At 41.5% G+C, this 18134-nt stretch overlaps 1 pseudogene; it reads right to left on the reverse strand.

Annotated features, from left to right (window-relative positions):
- Positions 1-7713: 7713 nt before the first annotated feature.
- The window catches only part of LOC102028170, a 20351-nt pseudogene continuing 9930 nt past the window's right edge, over positions 7714-18134 (reverse strand).

The following is an 18134-nucleotide window of genomic DNA, read 5'->3' on the forward strand; positions in this document are numbered from 1 at the left end:
AAACCTTTCCTCCTTTTAGGTTATCTTAGGTGTTTTTGTCAAAACTCCTATCAGCTGAGTGTGGTGGTGCATCCCTGTAATCCCAGCACTCTGAGAGGCTGAAGCAGGAGAACTGTAAGTTTGAGCCCAGCCTGGGCAACTTAGTGACTTAGTGAGACACTGTCTCACAATTTAAAAAAAAAAAAATTTTTTTTTGAAGAGCTAGGAATATATCTCAGTGACTCAGTGAAAAGGCCAGGGATTGAAACCTTAGTACCACATAAGCTCTTATCAAGTTACTTTAATATTTAATTTTATCTGGTTTTTTCCACTGATAATTTCTCTCATAAGCTGCTGTTCCTTTATCCACACAGAGCTATTACTCATCTAAATATCCCATTTTATGTAACTCCTAAGTGTTGTGACATCCTTTCGGGGCACAAGGGGAAAACAGAACAGCTGTATGATATCTAGAGACTTGCCCAGTACATCTGAAACAAATGAAAAATGGGGGGAAAGCCATTTGGAGTGGCTGATGATCCTCTCACAAGCAGCCAGAAAGAATCTTAGCAACATGGGAATATTGCACATGAATTGGCCGCGCTCCATGAGAGAAGCTGAAAGGTTTCTTTCTTTGTGCTGCTGTGAGTTCAAAAATAAAATGTCAACTCTCTCCCTGCCCAAGTGAAATGGTAGGCGATAGGGCTGTAGTTCAGGATCTGCTTCTAGTGATCAAACTCAGCCATCCATGAGGGAAGATGGGGTTGGTAAGCTTTACTCAGCAAGCATTTGTTGTAAAGACCATTCAGCACTGTTTGTGAACACCACGGCAGCCCTGTATGCTCCTGTGATGTGTGTGGCAGCCACTTGGGACTCTGTGTGTCCTTCAGAGTTGTGTGAGACCCCCAGTTCTTACCTTGGTGCGGAGATGGTCGCAAGAGCAGAACTGGTAGACTTCTTCAACCACAGTGAGACTTGTAGTAGCTGTCACAAAACTGTTACAAAGGGTCAAATTAGGAATTGTACGTAAAATGGGTAGCATGGCTTCTCACACAGGATAAAAGCTCCGAAAGAGTGAAAAGCTCCGAATGTGGTGATCCACACCTACAGTCAGCTACTCAAAGCTCAGGCCATTGCTTGCACCCAGGACCGAACTGAGCAATGTAGTGAGACCCCTCATCTCAGAAACATGGTGGTGGTGACAGTAGTAATTATTATTACTGTTGTGTGGAAGGGAAGTCTGGCTCCATCATGACTGGACTTTTCCTGGCTAATAAGCCTTTTCTTATTTGGGCCCCTTGTCCCTGCCTGTACAGAGGATTCACAGTTCTGCACTGCGTGTCAGGCCACCATCGAGCGCCATCCAGGAGACCCTCGTCTCATCGCAACTCCATGTGCACACAGCGCCCCCTCTTCTTGCTTAAGCCCCAGAGCCAGATGTGCATCCCAGTTGGAGGGTCCAGAAGAATGGCCAAAGGGGGATCAGGGTAGGGCAGACACTCCCCGTTAACTCCACCCTCTGTACACCAGAGGACATCAAATACGTTTTTCTGCCCTTGTCTCTTCTCTTATTCTGGAACACATTCATTTCTTTGAACTGGCCTTCTCCTCACCCCTTGAGTTCTACCTGCACTGTCAGAGGCTGTGCCCAGGTCTTTAGCCACTGTAGTGAGCACCTGATCCAGGACAGGTCTGCCAAGGGTGTTCAGTGGGAGTATACATGTGAAGACACAAGAAGCGTCCCTTTCCTCCAGAGTCTGAACTAGGATGGCATACGCTGTCTGCACCTGCCTTCCCCTGGCTCCATGGTGGTCTGTGGCAGGAGGAAAGGAGGGCTCAGAGGGGCTGAGAGGGAAGCACAGGGTGCAGAGACCTAGGGGCAGGGAGGAAGCGCATTGGATGTGTTGAGCGCTGGAGCAAATAATCCCCTGGGCCAATTCCCTGCTCCCTTTCCCAGTTGTGTAAGTCAGTAAATTCCACTTTATTGGAAGCTCATTAGAATTAGGTTTCTCTAACTTGTAACCAAGAGGAGCCTGAGAAATTTTCCAATAAATCTGTGTTCTTTTATGGTGAAGTTAGTAGAACATTGAGAAACATATCCCAACTGGATATCTCGGCTGGGAATCCAATGTAAAAGAACTATTTGGTTCTGCTCCAGCAGCAGGACATTTACTGGGCTGAGTTTTCGAGTTCTTAGCTTTTGCCTCCTTCCTAAATAACAATTTTAATTATAAGTACTTACATACTGCCAGGCACTGGGTGGGAAACTTTATATAGATGATCTCATTTTATCAGAATAAAGGGAGCACTATTTATTATTAATTGCATGTGTGGTTGAGAAAAAGATTTAGAAATGTTGCTTGTTTTGCCTGAGGTGGAGGGCAAAGCTTGGGAGAGGTAAAACAGACAGGGATGGGAGCAAGAGCGGTTACTCTATAGCTCACTGGGTTTTTTTTGTTTGTTTGTTTTGTTTTTTCTCTTTTCTTTTCTCTTTTCTCTTTTCTAAGAGGTGAGGGTCTTGACAAGTTGCTCAGGTTGGGCTCAAACTTGGGATCCTTCCACCTCAGCCTCCTGAGTAGCTGAGATGACAGGTGTGTGTCGGGGTGCCAGGCTAGAGCCCACATCTTCACCGCTGTGTTGTTGTGTCTCTGCCTCTGTGTTGTATGATGTAAGAAGAGAAAGCAGAGATTTTGGAATCAGAAAAATGGAGGGCATCCAAATTCCAGCCCTCTTCGCCCTCATTTTGAGGCTGTAAGCATGCTAGCTAACTCTTTGAACTTCATTTTCTCCTCTGTAAACTGAAATGCAAGTTGAACAGTCCTGATCTGAAAATATGAAATCCAAAGTACTCCAAAATCTGAAGCGTTTTGAGTCTGAACATGATGGCACAAGTGAAAAACTCCTCGCCTGCTGTCACGCCACAGACCACAAATTGTGTAGTTCTGCACTAAAAATGCATAACGTTACCTTCGTGCTATGTATAAAAGGTATAAATAAAACAAATGAATTTTGTGTTTAGACTTGTATCTGCAGCATATTTCATTATATATACACAATATTCCATAATCCAAAAACCCCTGAAACCTAACACTTCTGGTGCCAAACATTTTGAATAAAAGATACTCAACCTGTAATGAGATTGCACACCCTGTTCATAAGAGTTTTGTGGGGATCAGATGAGGCAGTGTGTGTAAGTCACCAGCATGTTGCCTGACACAGACTGGTCACAAACGCACAGTGTGTTCAACATGGCGCCCTTTCAGGTCTGCTAAGCTCAGCTGACAGCCACATGAAGTGGGTGCCCAGCTCCATGCGTCCTGCCTGGGTGTGAGCCTGGGTGTGAGCCTTAGGCTGGGAATGGTGAGACCTGGACTCTGGTCCTGTGCTTGTCATTTACAATGTAGCTCTCTTTGGGCTAATCATTTACCCCACCATCATTTGTTTCCCTTGATCATTTGTTTCCCTTGATCGTTTGTTTCCTCATCACGAAGCATGAGGTGGCATGGTTACCAGTAGGTCCAAGGTGACACACTGCAAGCACCCAGCACTGCACCTGGCACATGGCACACGCTAATTAAACTGTGACAGCGGAAGGGTGAGGAGAAGCAGGTCTGTGTTTCTGATGCACAGCTTCTCTGCCTACCCAAAGTGCACCTACACACAACAGAAATGACATCATCTTTAGACTGTTCATAAATGTCATCATTTAGTCTATATTCGTGGCTTTTTCTAAGTTCCTTTTAGTTGTTTGGTTTAACCTGCCAAATATTCAGGATTGGTAAGAGAGCAGTTTCTATTATTTAAAAAACTACCAAACATATGTTTCCAAATGATAAATTTAATCACACACCAAAACAGAATTCTCTATCTAATATATAGCTCCTTACCAGTTTCTTATATTTTAAGACAGTTCTGTTAGCAGAAATGTTACTTCAACAGGCAAAACACTAAACAGGAACAAATTAATTCTGTGCTACATGAGTCCCCAGGTTGTGTGACCTGTAGACACAGAAATGAATTAGAAACACTCCCTGCTTTCCAGGAACTTGCAGTCTAATAGGGGGCATAAGACACGTGCAGAATGTAATACAGGCTCTGTAAGTCATACAAACTAAGTGCTCGGAAACCCAGACCGGGAGTGAGTCCTGTTAGTTGAGAGCATAGCACAAAGGCTCCCTGGAAGAGGTGGCAACAGACTCGCACATAAAGAATAGGGCCAGTTAGACTCTCTTGGCTGCAGACAAAGGCCCTAGCAACACTATTCACCAGCTCGGCCTCCTGGATGTTTGTAAACACCACATCCATTTGCAGAGTACACGTTCTTTTCAGTCACACATGGAACACTGACCACGTTAAGCCGTGTGCTGGATCATAAAACAAGTCTGAAACTGCTGAGCCGAGGACGGTTTGTGGGAAGGGGAGAGTGGCAACAGTGTGGCTCTTCAGGCTCTGTGAATTCCCGCAGGAAAGAGGCAGAGCAACCAGATAACAAGACCAAAAATTCACAAATAGCTTTTACTACAAAATGGAGTATTTATCCCCAAGGCAATAGCAAGTTACCACAAACTAGGTGGCTTCAAACAATAGAAATTCAACATAACACCAATCTCTGCATCCATCTTTGCATGATCATCTTCTGCCTGCCTTCAAATCTCTCTCTCCTCGTAAGGACACCAGTTATTGCGTTGAGCAACCCCTCTAATTTAGTATGACCCTAATCCTAATCTGATTCCACCTGGAAAGACTGTTATTTCCAATAAGGACACATTCACAGGTACAGAGCTGAGGATTTAAAGATATCTTTTGGAATGACAGTTCAACTCACAACACTTGGTGTCATTATACCTAACTATATAATGACTATTCTCCTGATTAAGGAAGGATGTCTGTTCTCACCATTTCTATTCATTACTGAATTTGAGGCTATACATTACCTGTTCAATAAGGCAAGAAAGAAAAAAGATGCACAAACAGAAAAGAAAGGAAAAAAACTTTTTATTTGCTTTTACGATGTATAAAGAAAGCCCCGTGGGTTGCAAAAAGACTACTACAGCTAATAGCTAAATTTAGGATGTTTACAGACATAAGATCAATAAACAAATATAATTTTTTTTACATATCAGCAAAAACCAATTAGAAAACAAAATTTGAGAAACAATGCCATTTAAAACAGCATAGTAATCTGTTTTGGTCTATTTGGTTTACAATCTGAATGGCTTATAAACAATAGAAATTGATTTTCCATACTTCTGGAGTCTGGAAATTTTTGCAGTAGTGCCAGTATGGTTGGGTTCTGGTGAGGGTCTCTTCCAACTGGCATACAGAGGAAAGAGTAAACATGCTCCCTTGGGCACCTTTTATAAGATCACTGACTGTTCATAAGGATTCTGACATTGTGATGCATCACTTCCCAAAGGTCCTAGCTTTTAACCCATCACATGGACGATTAGGATTTCAACATAAGCTGGAAGAAATAAACATTCAGACCATGGCAAAATCCATAGAGTCATGGAAAAATTCATAAAATGTATACAAAATCCTTACACTGAAAAGCTATAAAGCATTTCTGAGACAAGATGACCCAAAATAAAATTTATAAGGTGTAACACATTTATAGATCAGAAGATTTAATATTGGTGAGTTGTCAGTTCTTCCCCAGTTAATCTAAAGATTCAGTGCAAACCAAACCCAATGGAAATACCAGCAGGTAGATATGACACCAAAACATAGCAACAAAGGTAAAAATAAGTACATTGGACCTCATGAAAATTAAAAGCTTTGTTACATCAAAGGACAGTTTCAAGAAAATGAAAAGATTACCCACAGATGGAGAAAGTATTTGCAAATCTTACATCTCATAAGAGACTTCTATCCAGAATACAAAGAACTCTTATAATTCAACAATAAAAAGACAACCTGATTTTAAAATGACAAAAGAAAATAGGCATTTCTCCAATAAAAATACACAAACAGCAAACACATGGGAAGATGCTCAATATTATTAGCGATTAGGGAAATGCAGAGTAAATCAATGAGATATCACTTGACATCCACTAACATGCAGTAATTTTTAAGCACAGAAAATAAGTATTTGGTGAGGATGTGGGAAACTGGAACACTTGCATGCTGCTGGTGGCAATGTGAAGTGGGACAGCTGCTGAGCCGGTGGGTTGGCAGTTCCTCAGAAAGCTAGGGCCGGCTACAGCGCAATGATAGAGCACATGCTTAGCACGTGTAAGGCCCAGAGTTCCATTCTCAACAACCACCACGAAAACAGAGAATTACTGCATGACCCAGAAATCCACTCCCAGTATAGACCCAAAGGAATTAAAAGCAGAGACTTGCACAGATACTTGTATGCCAGAATTAGCACCATTATTCAAAAGGAAGAAATAAACCACATCCTCACCAAATACTTATTTTCTGTGCTTAAAAATTACTGCATGTTAGTGGATGTCAAGTGATATCTCATAGCCAAAAGGTAGGAACAGCCCAAGTGTCTAGCAACAGATGAATGGATAAATAAAATATCACCTATACAATAGAATATTATCTGGCCATAGAAAAAAGATAAAGTTCTAATGCATGCTACAACATGGATGAACCTTGAAAATACTGTATCAAGGGAAGTAAGTCAGATACAAAAGGACACTTATATGAAATGAGTCCACTTAGATGAAATATCTAGAATAGGCAAATGTAAAGAGAGAAACTAAGTGATTACCACAGACCAGGAAGAGGAGTTGGGTATTATTGTATAAATTTACAGAATTTCTGTTGGGAAAAATGAAAATATACCAGAACTCAATATGATAATGTTCATATAACATTGTGAATGTACTTACCACCACTGAATTATTCACCTTACCATAATTTTAAAAAATTAATAATGTAATACAGCCGGGCATGGTGGCATATGCCTGTAATCCCAGCACTCAGGAGGCTGAGGCAGGCAGATTGTTGTGAGTTCGAGATCAGCCTGGGCTACAAAGTGAGCTCAAGGCCAGCCTGAACTACATAGCGAGACCCTGTCTCAAAAAGACAAAAATAAATAAATAATGTAATACAACAGTACCCATGTATCCAAGGTGGGTACATTCCAAGACTCCCTGTGGTTGCCTAAAACTGCAGATAGTTCTCAACCCTAAGTATGCTATGTTTTTATGTCCTGTACATACATACCTACATTAATATTTAGTTCATAAATTAGGCATGGTAAGCTACTAACAACAGTGACTAATAAAAGAATAACTACATACTGTAATAAATGTTACATGAGTGTAGTCTTGGAATAGTTTATTGTACTGTACTCATTCTGTTTTCTTCTTGTGATGATGTGAGTTGTGATGTTTTTTGTTTGGTTTGGCTTTGGTTTTGGTTTTGGTTTTGAGACAAGGTCTCATTATATAGTTCAGGCTGGCCTCGAACTCACAACAGTTCTGCCACAGCTTCCAGAGTGCTGGGATTACAGACATGTGCTGCTATGTCTGGCTGTGAGTTGATTTTGTTTTTAAACTTAGGAAATAAAATTTTATTGTACAAATTTTATATTTGTTGTATTTGATGAAAGGCATGGGCAGTGACCTTTCATTAATCCATTTTTCTTTGACATTTTCTGCAAAAAGTATCTATTTCCTAATACATTCTTGGGTAGTAAAAAATTTTATACAGACTATTTAATAGTTGTGTTGGTATTAAGCATCTCAGGACACAAATTATAAAACTGAAAACAGATCAAAAAATTGCAGAGAGAAGACCACAGCTACAGAGTAATTTCCCAGAACTCAGTATTTCCCATGGCAAGGCAGGCTGTGCAGGGCCCTCACTCTGTGGCTTGATTATCTGCAGCCACTCAATTAAGGCACTCAAGACCCAAGGGGTCTGGAATGACCCCTTTGGAAACAAATTTCAGTAGCATCATCATTTGGATTTCTTTAAAACAACTTTCATTGTAGAGTGCTTTTGTGATGCCTCCTCTCAGAATCCGATGCCGTAATCGGAACCACTCGTTTCAGGAATACATGGAGTTTTTTTCTATTTCTTGCTAGTTCAGGCTCTTTATTTTGTTCTAAACACCTTTTTGCATAGAAGGTATAAGCAAGTACCGGAAGTGAGTGCTGCGAAGCTGTAGGTCCTTTCTGTGGTACGAACAACTGCTGGAAAGAATGTAACTGGCAACGCTGCTATTTTTTCACCCAGGAAGAGTGTTTCACTGAATGACTTGGATATATACTTAATAAAAATAGATCTTAACTGAAGAGCCACTAACTGTCTTAAAGGCAAAGAATATACTTCAGCATTTATACTGAATTCTGTTGAATTTTCTTCTCCTTCTGCATATGGATTGTTTCTAACTATTGGCACCACTCGGCACAGAAGTAGCCGATCTTAGACATGTTCAGGGTGGAAATAATCAGATCTATTGCAGGTTGGTCAACATTTCCAAAGGATACCGCCAGCAGCAGCAGTGCACTAGTGTGGTAGCAGCGGGGAAAGGGTGGTGTGGGAAGAAGGATGAGGCCTTGGGGAACAGGTGCTGGATGCCCCCAAGGCCTGTGAGTTGACTGTAAAGGAAGCACTTTACAGCTCTCTTTGGGATGGCCCAGTTGCCGGCATCAGTACTCTTACACTTTGGGGCCATTACTAAGTGAAATCAGGTTTAAAGGAACACAAGCACTGCCTGGGATACCACAATAGTAGATTTGATAGCCGAGCTGGCTGCTCAGTGACTAATGGGCAGGTGGTGGATAGGCATGGGTATGCTGGACGAAGGCTGGTTCCCACCCCGTGACACGACAGCACGCTCCATCCTACTACTCAACAGCATGAAACTTAAAACGTATGAACCGTTAATTTTTGGAATTTTACATTTAATACGTTTGGACCACATTTGACACTGAGTAACTGAAACCATGAATAGCAAAGCCACAGATAAAGGAGAATTATACTTAAAAAAATCATTGCAGGATGTGTACACTTTAAAAGGGTAATTTGTATGGTATATAAATTGTGTATCATTAAAGCTGTTTTTCTTAAATAACTTTTTTGGTAGAAATTGACGTGCTAGGTCTAAACTTCATGTGGAAATACAAAAGATCTAGAGAATAAACCAAGTGCACCATGTTTATTCATTTTATATTTACAGGAACAGTTTGTATAAGACAACAATTATCTGTTCTTTAAAGCCTGGCTCCAACTAATAAAACCTGAGCTTAATGTATTGTTTTATATTCTCTTTCTCATTCCCTCTCTCTCTCTCTCTCTCTCATAGTTTTTGAGACTCTCTATTCAAGTTATAAATCTAACCAAAACTTATATTTCTTAAGTAGCTCTGTTAAGTTATATCTTTCTAGGAGATTGTGCATTTGTTGTGTTTTCAGTTTCTTGGTTATAGGTTTTGAGATTTGTGCATAATGACTCTGAGAACTTACTCCGGACACTAAACCAGCTAGTACTGGCCCTCCTTCCCCTAGAGAAAGAGGCTGCTGGGTTCAGCTTCTGAGGAACCAGCAGCTCCCTGACTTTGACAGGAGGGCCTGCAGCACCCCACATTGAAATTAGAAATAGCTACTTGCGAGCACTTACCCCATCATCTAAGCACTTTACTTATTTCAACCCATTTAGTCTTCACAACTGATCAGTGTGTTAATATCCCCACTTTACAGAGGAGGAACCTGAGGCACAAAATAGTAAATGATTTACCCCAGGTCACCCAGGTAGTAAGTAGTAGCACTGGCATTTAACCAGTAGGTTAGCTCCAGTTTCTGTCCTCGTAACTACCACACGAGAGTGCCTTTCACAGAGACTGTTCCTTTGGGGTGTATTGATTACATCTTCTAAGGGTTTTCATAATTTTAAATATGTTTATTTTACATTCTCTTTCAAATCGTCATTCTATCATGTGACATTGGGTGAATCTTGTAGTGCTATTTAGTTTATCTATTGACTCTTACAGAGGATTGGTCCTCCGGCCTGTCATCACTGCTTGTGAGCTCATCAGAGAGAGGCTTGTTCCTTGGAGAGATTCCCTGTTGGCCTGAGTTGTAGACGAGCCTCAAGAGCACTTCTGCATTTGCCACAAAAGGATCACCACACCTGGACCCGCTTTATTGATCACAGATCATTTGGAGGACGTTTATTCTTGTGGTTCTGGACCACCTGCACCTTTGATTCCCCACTTTTGAGGAGTAAACAAACCTGATGGATTTGTTTTTCAGATGAACATTTTCCCCCACTCAGAAGCAAACAGAGTTTTTTCCTTGTGCCAGTGACTTTTTCTTAATCTCCTCTTCCCGAGTCCGGGCAGCCCTTCAGAAGCTACTGCAGTTTTTAAGCAAGCCCAGCTGCAGCAGCGCCTCACAGCCTCACCACTCGCTTCCGTTTCTGTCACTGACACACTTAAAGCCTTTCTTTCTCATCCATGTGCTGAAAATAATTTATGCCAGATTTTGTCAAACATTTCTAGGCAGTGTATCAGGAGAGTGTTCAGATTCTCTTTTCCCTCTTCTTCCCTTTTAAGAATTAGAGGTCTCTTTCTATCCTTTAAAAAATGTATTATTATTTTCTCTTAATAACAGTAGTTAAAAAATGGGGGACATACATAAAAGTACCATTCGTGGTACCCTACTAGAAATGATCACTGTCTGTCTTTCTCTTTTAGTATAACATATACATGAATGGATATATGTATTACTATATAACTGGATTCATATTGTACATCCGGTTACATGTGTCATTGTCACCTAATATTACATTGTAGTTTTTTTCTTGTAGCGTTAGAAGTCACTTAAAACCAACCAAGAAAACACTTCCATCTTAGGCTATTTAAGGATAAAGCAGAAGCATTTTCATGCATTTACTATTCTGTACCCTGTAACACAGAAATAAAAAAGAAAAAGACCTATGCTAAGAGCCCTACAATCCTGATTAACTTTGTACCGCTAACAGATGCCTGACTCATATTTAAAGAAGATAATGTTGTATCTCTGCCACAGAAATGATTTTCATTGACTATTCTGAGTCACTTGATTATATTTCTGGTTGCCAATTTGCTGCAAACCTTAAATACTTGGACACTCCCCTGTTCTAGCGTTCCTGGTGGAAATTGCTCTCTCAGGGAAGCTCGGAATGTCTGAAGCGACACAGCTGCTGTGTACAGACGGTGAGAGAACAGAACTGAATAGCAAGTCTCTCCGCAGGCCAGAGTCTAAAGATGAGCTGAAACTAAGGCTGGGAATGACAAGTATGCTGGCTGGAATGGCGCCCCTCCCCACCAAACCAGTTTGGTTTCAAAAGAATGGGCATTGTGTTTCACTTGGTCTTGCAAATGTCAGCCTAACTTTGTCACAGCCTTTCCATCTGCTCTCCATGCTCCAGGTGACATAATGATTGAGGAAGGCATACTGAACATTTGAGAAGAGACAGTCCTGGAAGTTGTGAGAAGCGGGCAGGATTGAAGGGTAGAAAGCATTCTTGGGAGACAGGTTCTCAGCTCACAGCAATCAATCCAGAGATCAACCCAAACTCACACAGCATGATGAAGTGGTACTGTGCACACTTCCCGGAAGTTGCCCCGTAGACCTCCCCAGTGTTCAGCACTCTTCAGTGTCTCGGCCAAATGGATAGCATTCCAAGTTAGATTCTTTCTAAAAATTCATAATGGAAGTTTTTTTATTATGCAAGTTAGGTTCTTGGTTTTTGTTTTTGTTTTTTGAGATAGGGTCTCTCCATGCAGTTTAGTCTGGCCTTCAACTCACTATGTAGGGCAGGTTGGCCTTGAATGCTCAGCAATCCTCCTACCTCAGCCTCCCGAATACTGAGATTACAGGTGTGTACCACCATGCAGGCTGGAAGTTAGGTTGTTAGACTGAAGTTAGTTCCAAGTTAAGCTCTTAAAATTTAAAGTAGAAACAGTAGTTTAAAATGCCAAGGCTTTGGATTGATGAGAGCCAGGATTTATGAGAGGGAGAGGAATTTTAAGTTTTAAAAAGCTGAACCCTGAGAAGATCAAACCACAAAGTTTATATCGCCAACATCATATTAGAAAGAGATAGGCAGCTTATTTGATTATTTTCTTGCTATCAGGTTGAATGAAGCCTCAAAGGGAACATTAAATTGTGCTACAAGAAAATAAAGTTCAACCGCTCACCTATTTGAGTTTCTGACCTGTGAAACCTTCCCCTGTCAAACCAGGAGGGGCAAAAAGGGCTTTTACTGTAACTATGCAGGTGGGCATCTTAGGAGACCCAAGGGAAAATATAAGGGCTCGGCTTGCTCAGGAAGGACTTGCTCAGGAAGGGGCTGGAAAGCCAGTTTGGCCTTTCTTGGCCTCATTGCTGCTTCCTTGTGCACATCTGCTTCCCTCTTCCGAGGTTCTGCTTTTTCCACTTCTTCTACCAGAAGCCAGAATATAGTGGCATCAGACCCTAAGTTATCTGACATGGTTCTAGTCACATACAGATTGTAATCATCTGTCTCTCGGCCTTGTTTCCAGAATTATTGGACAAGAACCTGATTGGCCCACTTCAGTCCCATTTCTGCTACCACCCTCTGTTCAACCAACAATGACATCGATGTGACACTGTGTGTCCATCACCTTGGGTCAGGGCACAGTGACCAGGGAACTGGAAATAGTTGTGAACTGGGAAGACAGCCTGAAGATGAAGACTCTCAGGCTCTGTGGGACTGATGCTCACTTTTCCTGTTAGCTAAGCAGGAGGACTAATATCTGTAATCTCCCCACTTCTAAGTGAAGGCCAAGGGAGCTAACATGAACTGACTTCTCTCTTGCACCGGGCACAGGAAATGACCCAGGTTATCTTAGCACATTCTGAAAACAATCCCAAGAGATGGGCCTTTGATTTTCTATCTTTATAAAGAAATTAATGCCCACAGAAGTTTAATCTCATCAGTAGCAAGTGGCCAAGCTCAGACCTGAACCCAGACAGTACCAGGGCTGCAGTCGGGGAAAGAGCTATTATTAACATTGAGATAATGTCTGAGTGCTGTGCATTACATTCTCAGCTATTAATAAACTGCCTGGGACAGTATTCCCATGTGGTAAATGCTCAACATTGGAAGCCTCCTTAATAAGAGCGCCCCACCCTGCCACTGCAGAAGTCTTATCATCACAGAGTGCTTTGCTCACATTAATCCAGCAAACACCTCTGAAAAGTGAGCACCCATCTGCCATAAGAGGTTTCTGCCAGAACACATTTTATTAGAAGTGAAAGGGGGATGAAAACAGAAGCCGATACCTGCTTTAACTGTAATTGACCTTCAACCGCCATTTGGTGCAATGGATTAGAGAACTTCTAAGGCTTCCCTCTTGCTTCATGTCAAGGTGTGAATTTGCCAGCTTAGAGCCTGTTGTCAACAATCTTTGGATGTGTTTGTGTGCTCTGGTCTTCTGACCTCCTGGGCTAAATATAACTCTTTTTGGAACGGAGCTGATGTACAAAGCTCAGGCTCTTTTTGTAAAGAGGGATCTGTCAACAGGTAATGATTAATCACCAACTGTATTCTTAACCCTGAGAATACTAATCCTCTCAGGTACAATCCATGCTTCAGAAAGCAGATAGTTTTTTCTATGCCATCCAAAAGCTAAGAACCTAGTCATTAGGAAAGCTCAAACTAAAGCCACAATGAGATATCTCTTTATACTCACTGTGATCTCTATAATTAGGAAGAAAAACCCAAACAGACAATAACAAGTGCTGACAGGATGCAGAAAAATTGGAATCTTTGTATGTTATTGGTGAGAATGTAAAATGATGCAGCTGCTGTGGAAAACAGTCTGGCACTTCCTCAGTCAGTTAAACATAGAATTATCATATGGCCCAGCAATTCCACTCTGGGGTGTATACCCACAAGAATGGAAAACAGGTGTTCAAACAAAAGCTCATACATAAATGATCATAGCTGCACTGTTTGCAACAGAAAAAAATGGAACTAATACCTACCAGGATATGAATGGATAGGCAGCATGTGGTATATCTGTACAATGAAATATTATTTAGTCATAAGAAGGAAGTAATGCTGCATGCTACAGCATGGATGAACCTTGAAAATATTACATGAAGTGAAGGAAGCCAGCCACAAGTGGCCACATATTGTATAATTCCACTTATTTGGAACATTTAGAAAAGGTAAATCCACAAAGGGGTAAGAAGGAAGAATAAGATGGGACTATGGTATGGATATGGAGTTTCCATTTGGGGTGGTGAAAATGTTCCAGATAGACAGTGGTGAAGCTTACACAGCACTGTAAAAGTACTAAATGTCACTGATGGTAAACTTTACATGTATTTTACTGTAAGTAATAAAATGTGAATCGAACAATAAGAATTTTAAAAATTATCTCTAAAAATCACCAGCAGTTTCCTTTCTCCTAGAGCCATGTAAGTGAATAGAAGAGCTTAGAAGGTAGGTTTCAATCATTCACAGAATTCCTCAAAAAATTTTAGGAGAAAGTCTTTACACTCAAATTCCTACCCGCTGCATACTCCAGCTCCTCATTCTGATAAGGTTTTGTGGTTCTACCATTGTATCTCAAAAAAAGGTTTTTAATTCAATCTGACTCCTCCAAGGTATGATTTCTGGCTTTTTCTTTACTAAAGCCAATCGTGGTGCATTCTGTGATGCGTCTGTTTTACTTTTGTGAAAGCAAAGATCCAGTGGCAGAGCCAAGAGATTCATACCAGGATTAGGCTGGGAAGCAGGAACAGCAGGGTTCACAGGAAAAAATAAGCATCTTCTGCTCTTTGTCAGGTCTGCTTCCCTTTGACCCATCCATGGTTCTTTTTCCTCCTATGGGAGGCTGATCAGAAGTCAGTGGCTCAGGCTGACTGTCAGAAACAGACCCAGAGAGGGCCTGGCATGGTCAAAGGGACAAAGAATTTATTGATCTCTTCCTTTACATGGAAAGTGAGTCGACTGAATTCATTCGTGACTTTTAATCTTTGAGTCTCAGCCCAGAGACACATATTGGAGAGGACGCTGTTTAAATTTCCAAATCAATAAACAAGCAGGGTCAAAGATCCAATACGAGCTAACTGTTGTGCTCAGGGACAATGGTGGCATTGTCAAGATGGGTCTGTCCTGTTCGTTGGGTGCTCTCTCTTTCCCCACCTAGTCCTAGTGCTGCTTGCAGCCCGTGTGTAGAAGCTCCTTCCCTCCAGTTTGCTATGATTGCCACTAAGAAGTCCCGAGGAAGTCAGAACCTGGTGTGCCTGACAGACCTGTAGAGGAAGGCAATATATTTCCATTTACACAGTGTATACAAATGGTCCCTGGTTTACATGGTTTGACTTACAAAGATGCAAAAGCAATCCACAGATGGTAGAAACCACGCTTCCTGGGCTAGTGACGCAGTCCGATCGTCTCTGTCCCTATGCTGGGCAACAGCAGTGGCCGGCTACAGCTCCCAATGAGCCCCACAGTCACCAGAGGAAGCCACTGCCACTCTGCACTGTGCTATGCTGTTAATGAGGGTGTCTGGAGGGTTAAGCAGACGAAATGCATTTTTGACTTAAATGTAATTTCAATTTACTGTGTGTTTATTGGGCAGTAACCCCTTCATACATTGGGAAGCATCTACATAAAGAAAATCAAGTTATGACCAAAAAGGTAAGAATGTTGGTGCAAAACTCGTGATTCTGCCTGGGCATCTGTAGGGATCCACTGGGCTCTTGCTGTACCCCGGGAAGGAACGGCAGCAAGAATGAGGAAAAAATAGACAAGACACAAAAAGCTGGGATCAGGTGGAGGTCCTCTCTCTCAGCAGAGAAGGGGAACTGCCCAAGACAGTAGAGCGTTTATTTATACCAAGAGGTTGGTTAATTTTCACCTCGCTGTCCAGCAATCACTGTAGTTAACAAGCTACAATGGCTTGTTTACATGTTTTGAGGAGCTCCTGTGTTCTCGGGCTGGCTTCGTCCTGCACCTGTAATTACCTTTCAGCTTCTGCGGCTCCCAATAGACATCTATCATTCAGATGGCCTTTCTTCTAAGAGATAGAATCAGAACACACCGGCTTGGGAGCTACTGCAGGAACTGATCCATCTGGCTACTGTAATTAGGTTCAGACAAGAAATACCATCAGATCTATACGTGGATCTTGTGTCCTCACTGCCAAGTATACATAGATCATACAAGACCCTAAAACTGTATATGTGTTGTATTTTGGGCTGCATTTCCCACTGTGCTCCTCCCCCACTTTGTCTCTTAAATAGATTTACTGGGACTCATGTTCAGCTTCCTCTACAATATCAATCCACTCCCTCCCAAGACGTGTGATGTTGTTGTTGCTTTAAAATCATAGATGTCTATCTAGAAGGCTTATAAAGTTCTTTCTTTATGAAGTTCTTTCTTTATGATAGTACCTTGAACTTGAGTGTATCGAAAAATTATTCTAACTATTGAAACTGATGTCACTTGGAGTATCTTCCCAACCCAGTACGGTACTCCCTTTCACTGAGAACAGCCACATTTCCACAAGGTGGCCACGTCTGTGATCGATGACCCCACCCTCCCAGCCACGAACGGACACCTGATTGGGGTGGATTCAGACATGGTGGCCTGCCTCTTAGATGGAACGAAAGTTATAGACACTGCTGGGTGGAGGCTGCCATCATGGAAAGCCATTCTCATTCACATGTCTGGAGAAACAGAAAAAGTGGGAATTTAAAGAAAAGAGGGGATGAAAATTTTAAAAAAGATCTGGTTAGAAAGGGAGATGGACAAACAAATGGGGAAAGGGAGGTAAGGGAAGTAAAGAGAAAATAGTAGTTTCTGATCACTTTCTAGTTCCTAGTTCTTGGTTCTCCTAGGGCCCATAACTGTCCTTGGGCCCTCTGAGATACTCTGGGATTGTATACAAAGTTTCCCTAACTCATTTTCCCCACTGTAGTAACTTAAATGAGTGTCTATTACTGAAAACCAGAACACTTTCTACTAAGACAACTAGAAACTATTTCTAGTTGGTTCTGAGCCCTGCAACAGAGTGAACCTTGATTCTCTTTGAATTAATGAAATACCACCATAGACATTTAGATCCAGAATCATCGAATCCAGTGGTGGTGAACCTATGGCACACGTGACGCAGCGGGGTATTTGTTACCACTGAAAGCTCTAAAAAGTTTGTCATCACTGATAATCCTACTCTTTTCATTTATAGTTGAAGCAGTGGTGCCTGAGAAAATCATAATTTACCCCAAACCACAAAGGAGATGTTAGGACCAGAGCTAAACCACAGGCCTTTTGAACCTGTATTCTCTGCACTACACAAGACTGCCTTGACTTGGAAATTTTTAGCATCACACTCAATTCACAGAACACCTGAGTGATGTATTAAGTCCATTGATTGGGAGCCCCAATCAAACACAGGAATAGAGCGGGAGTGCAGGCTGAGCATTCTCAGTATCACAGTCCTATGGGTTAACACCAGGGGTGAAGTTTAGACTCACAGAGAGCTAATTAAGGACGTTTTAGGGTGAATAATCAGAAACTATGAAGAACAGGATATGAAGCTCTCATTTTCTGAGCTCTGAGACACCGAGGATCTCATGGGTTTATAGTTTCTTGGAGCTGTCTTTTCAGCATGATGAGATGGCCTGCTGAAGAACAGGGCCAGCACAGAGGAAAACAGAACCAAAAGGTAGAGATGGAGACCCAATAATTTCACCTGGGTACCAGATCCAGTCATGCCTGAAGCTGTGCAATTCGTGAACTTCTCAGTCACCAGACTCAGTGCACGTAATTTTTTACTTGAATAGTTTGAGTTAAGCTTCTAGTTAACCTTCTTCTCTCCTAACAGCAAGGGATTGAATCAGATCCCTGTGGATACCAAAATCCATGGATACTCAATGCCTTTATATAAAATGACACAATATTTGCATTTAAGCTATATAATCCTCTTGTAGTTTAAATCATCTCTAGATTATTTATAATCCCTAATACAATGTAAATGCTATGTAAATCCTTGTTATACCGCATTGTTTAGTGAAAAGTGATAAGAAGAATGTCTGTACATGTTCAGTGCAGATGCAATTTTTTCCAATTTTTTAGACATAATAGCCAGATTTATTGAGTTTTCTTCCACTTGTGAACTCAAGCAGCTTGGCTTCTACACCCACTCGACAATACTGTAGTGTTAT

The sequence above is a fragment of the Chinchilla lanigera genome, unplaced genomic scaffold, assembly GCF_000276665.1.
Source record: "Chinchilla lanigera isolate Chin_1 unplaced genomic scaffold, ChiLan1.0 scaffold00009, whole genome shotgun sequence".
In the NCBI taxonomy this organism is placed as follows: Eukaryota; Metazoa; Chordata; class Mammalia; order Rodentia; family Chinchillidae; genus Chinchilla; species Chinchilla lanigera.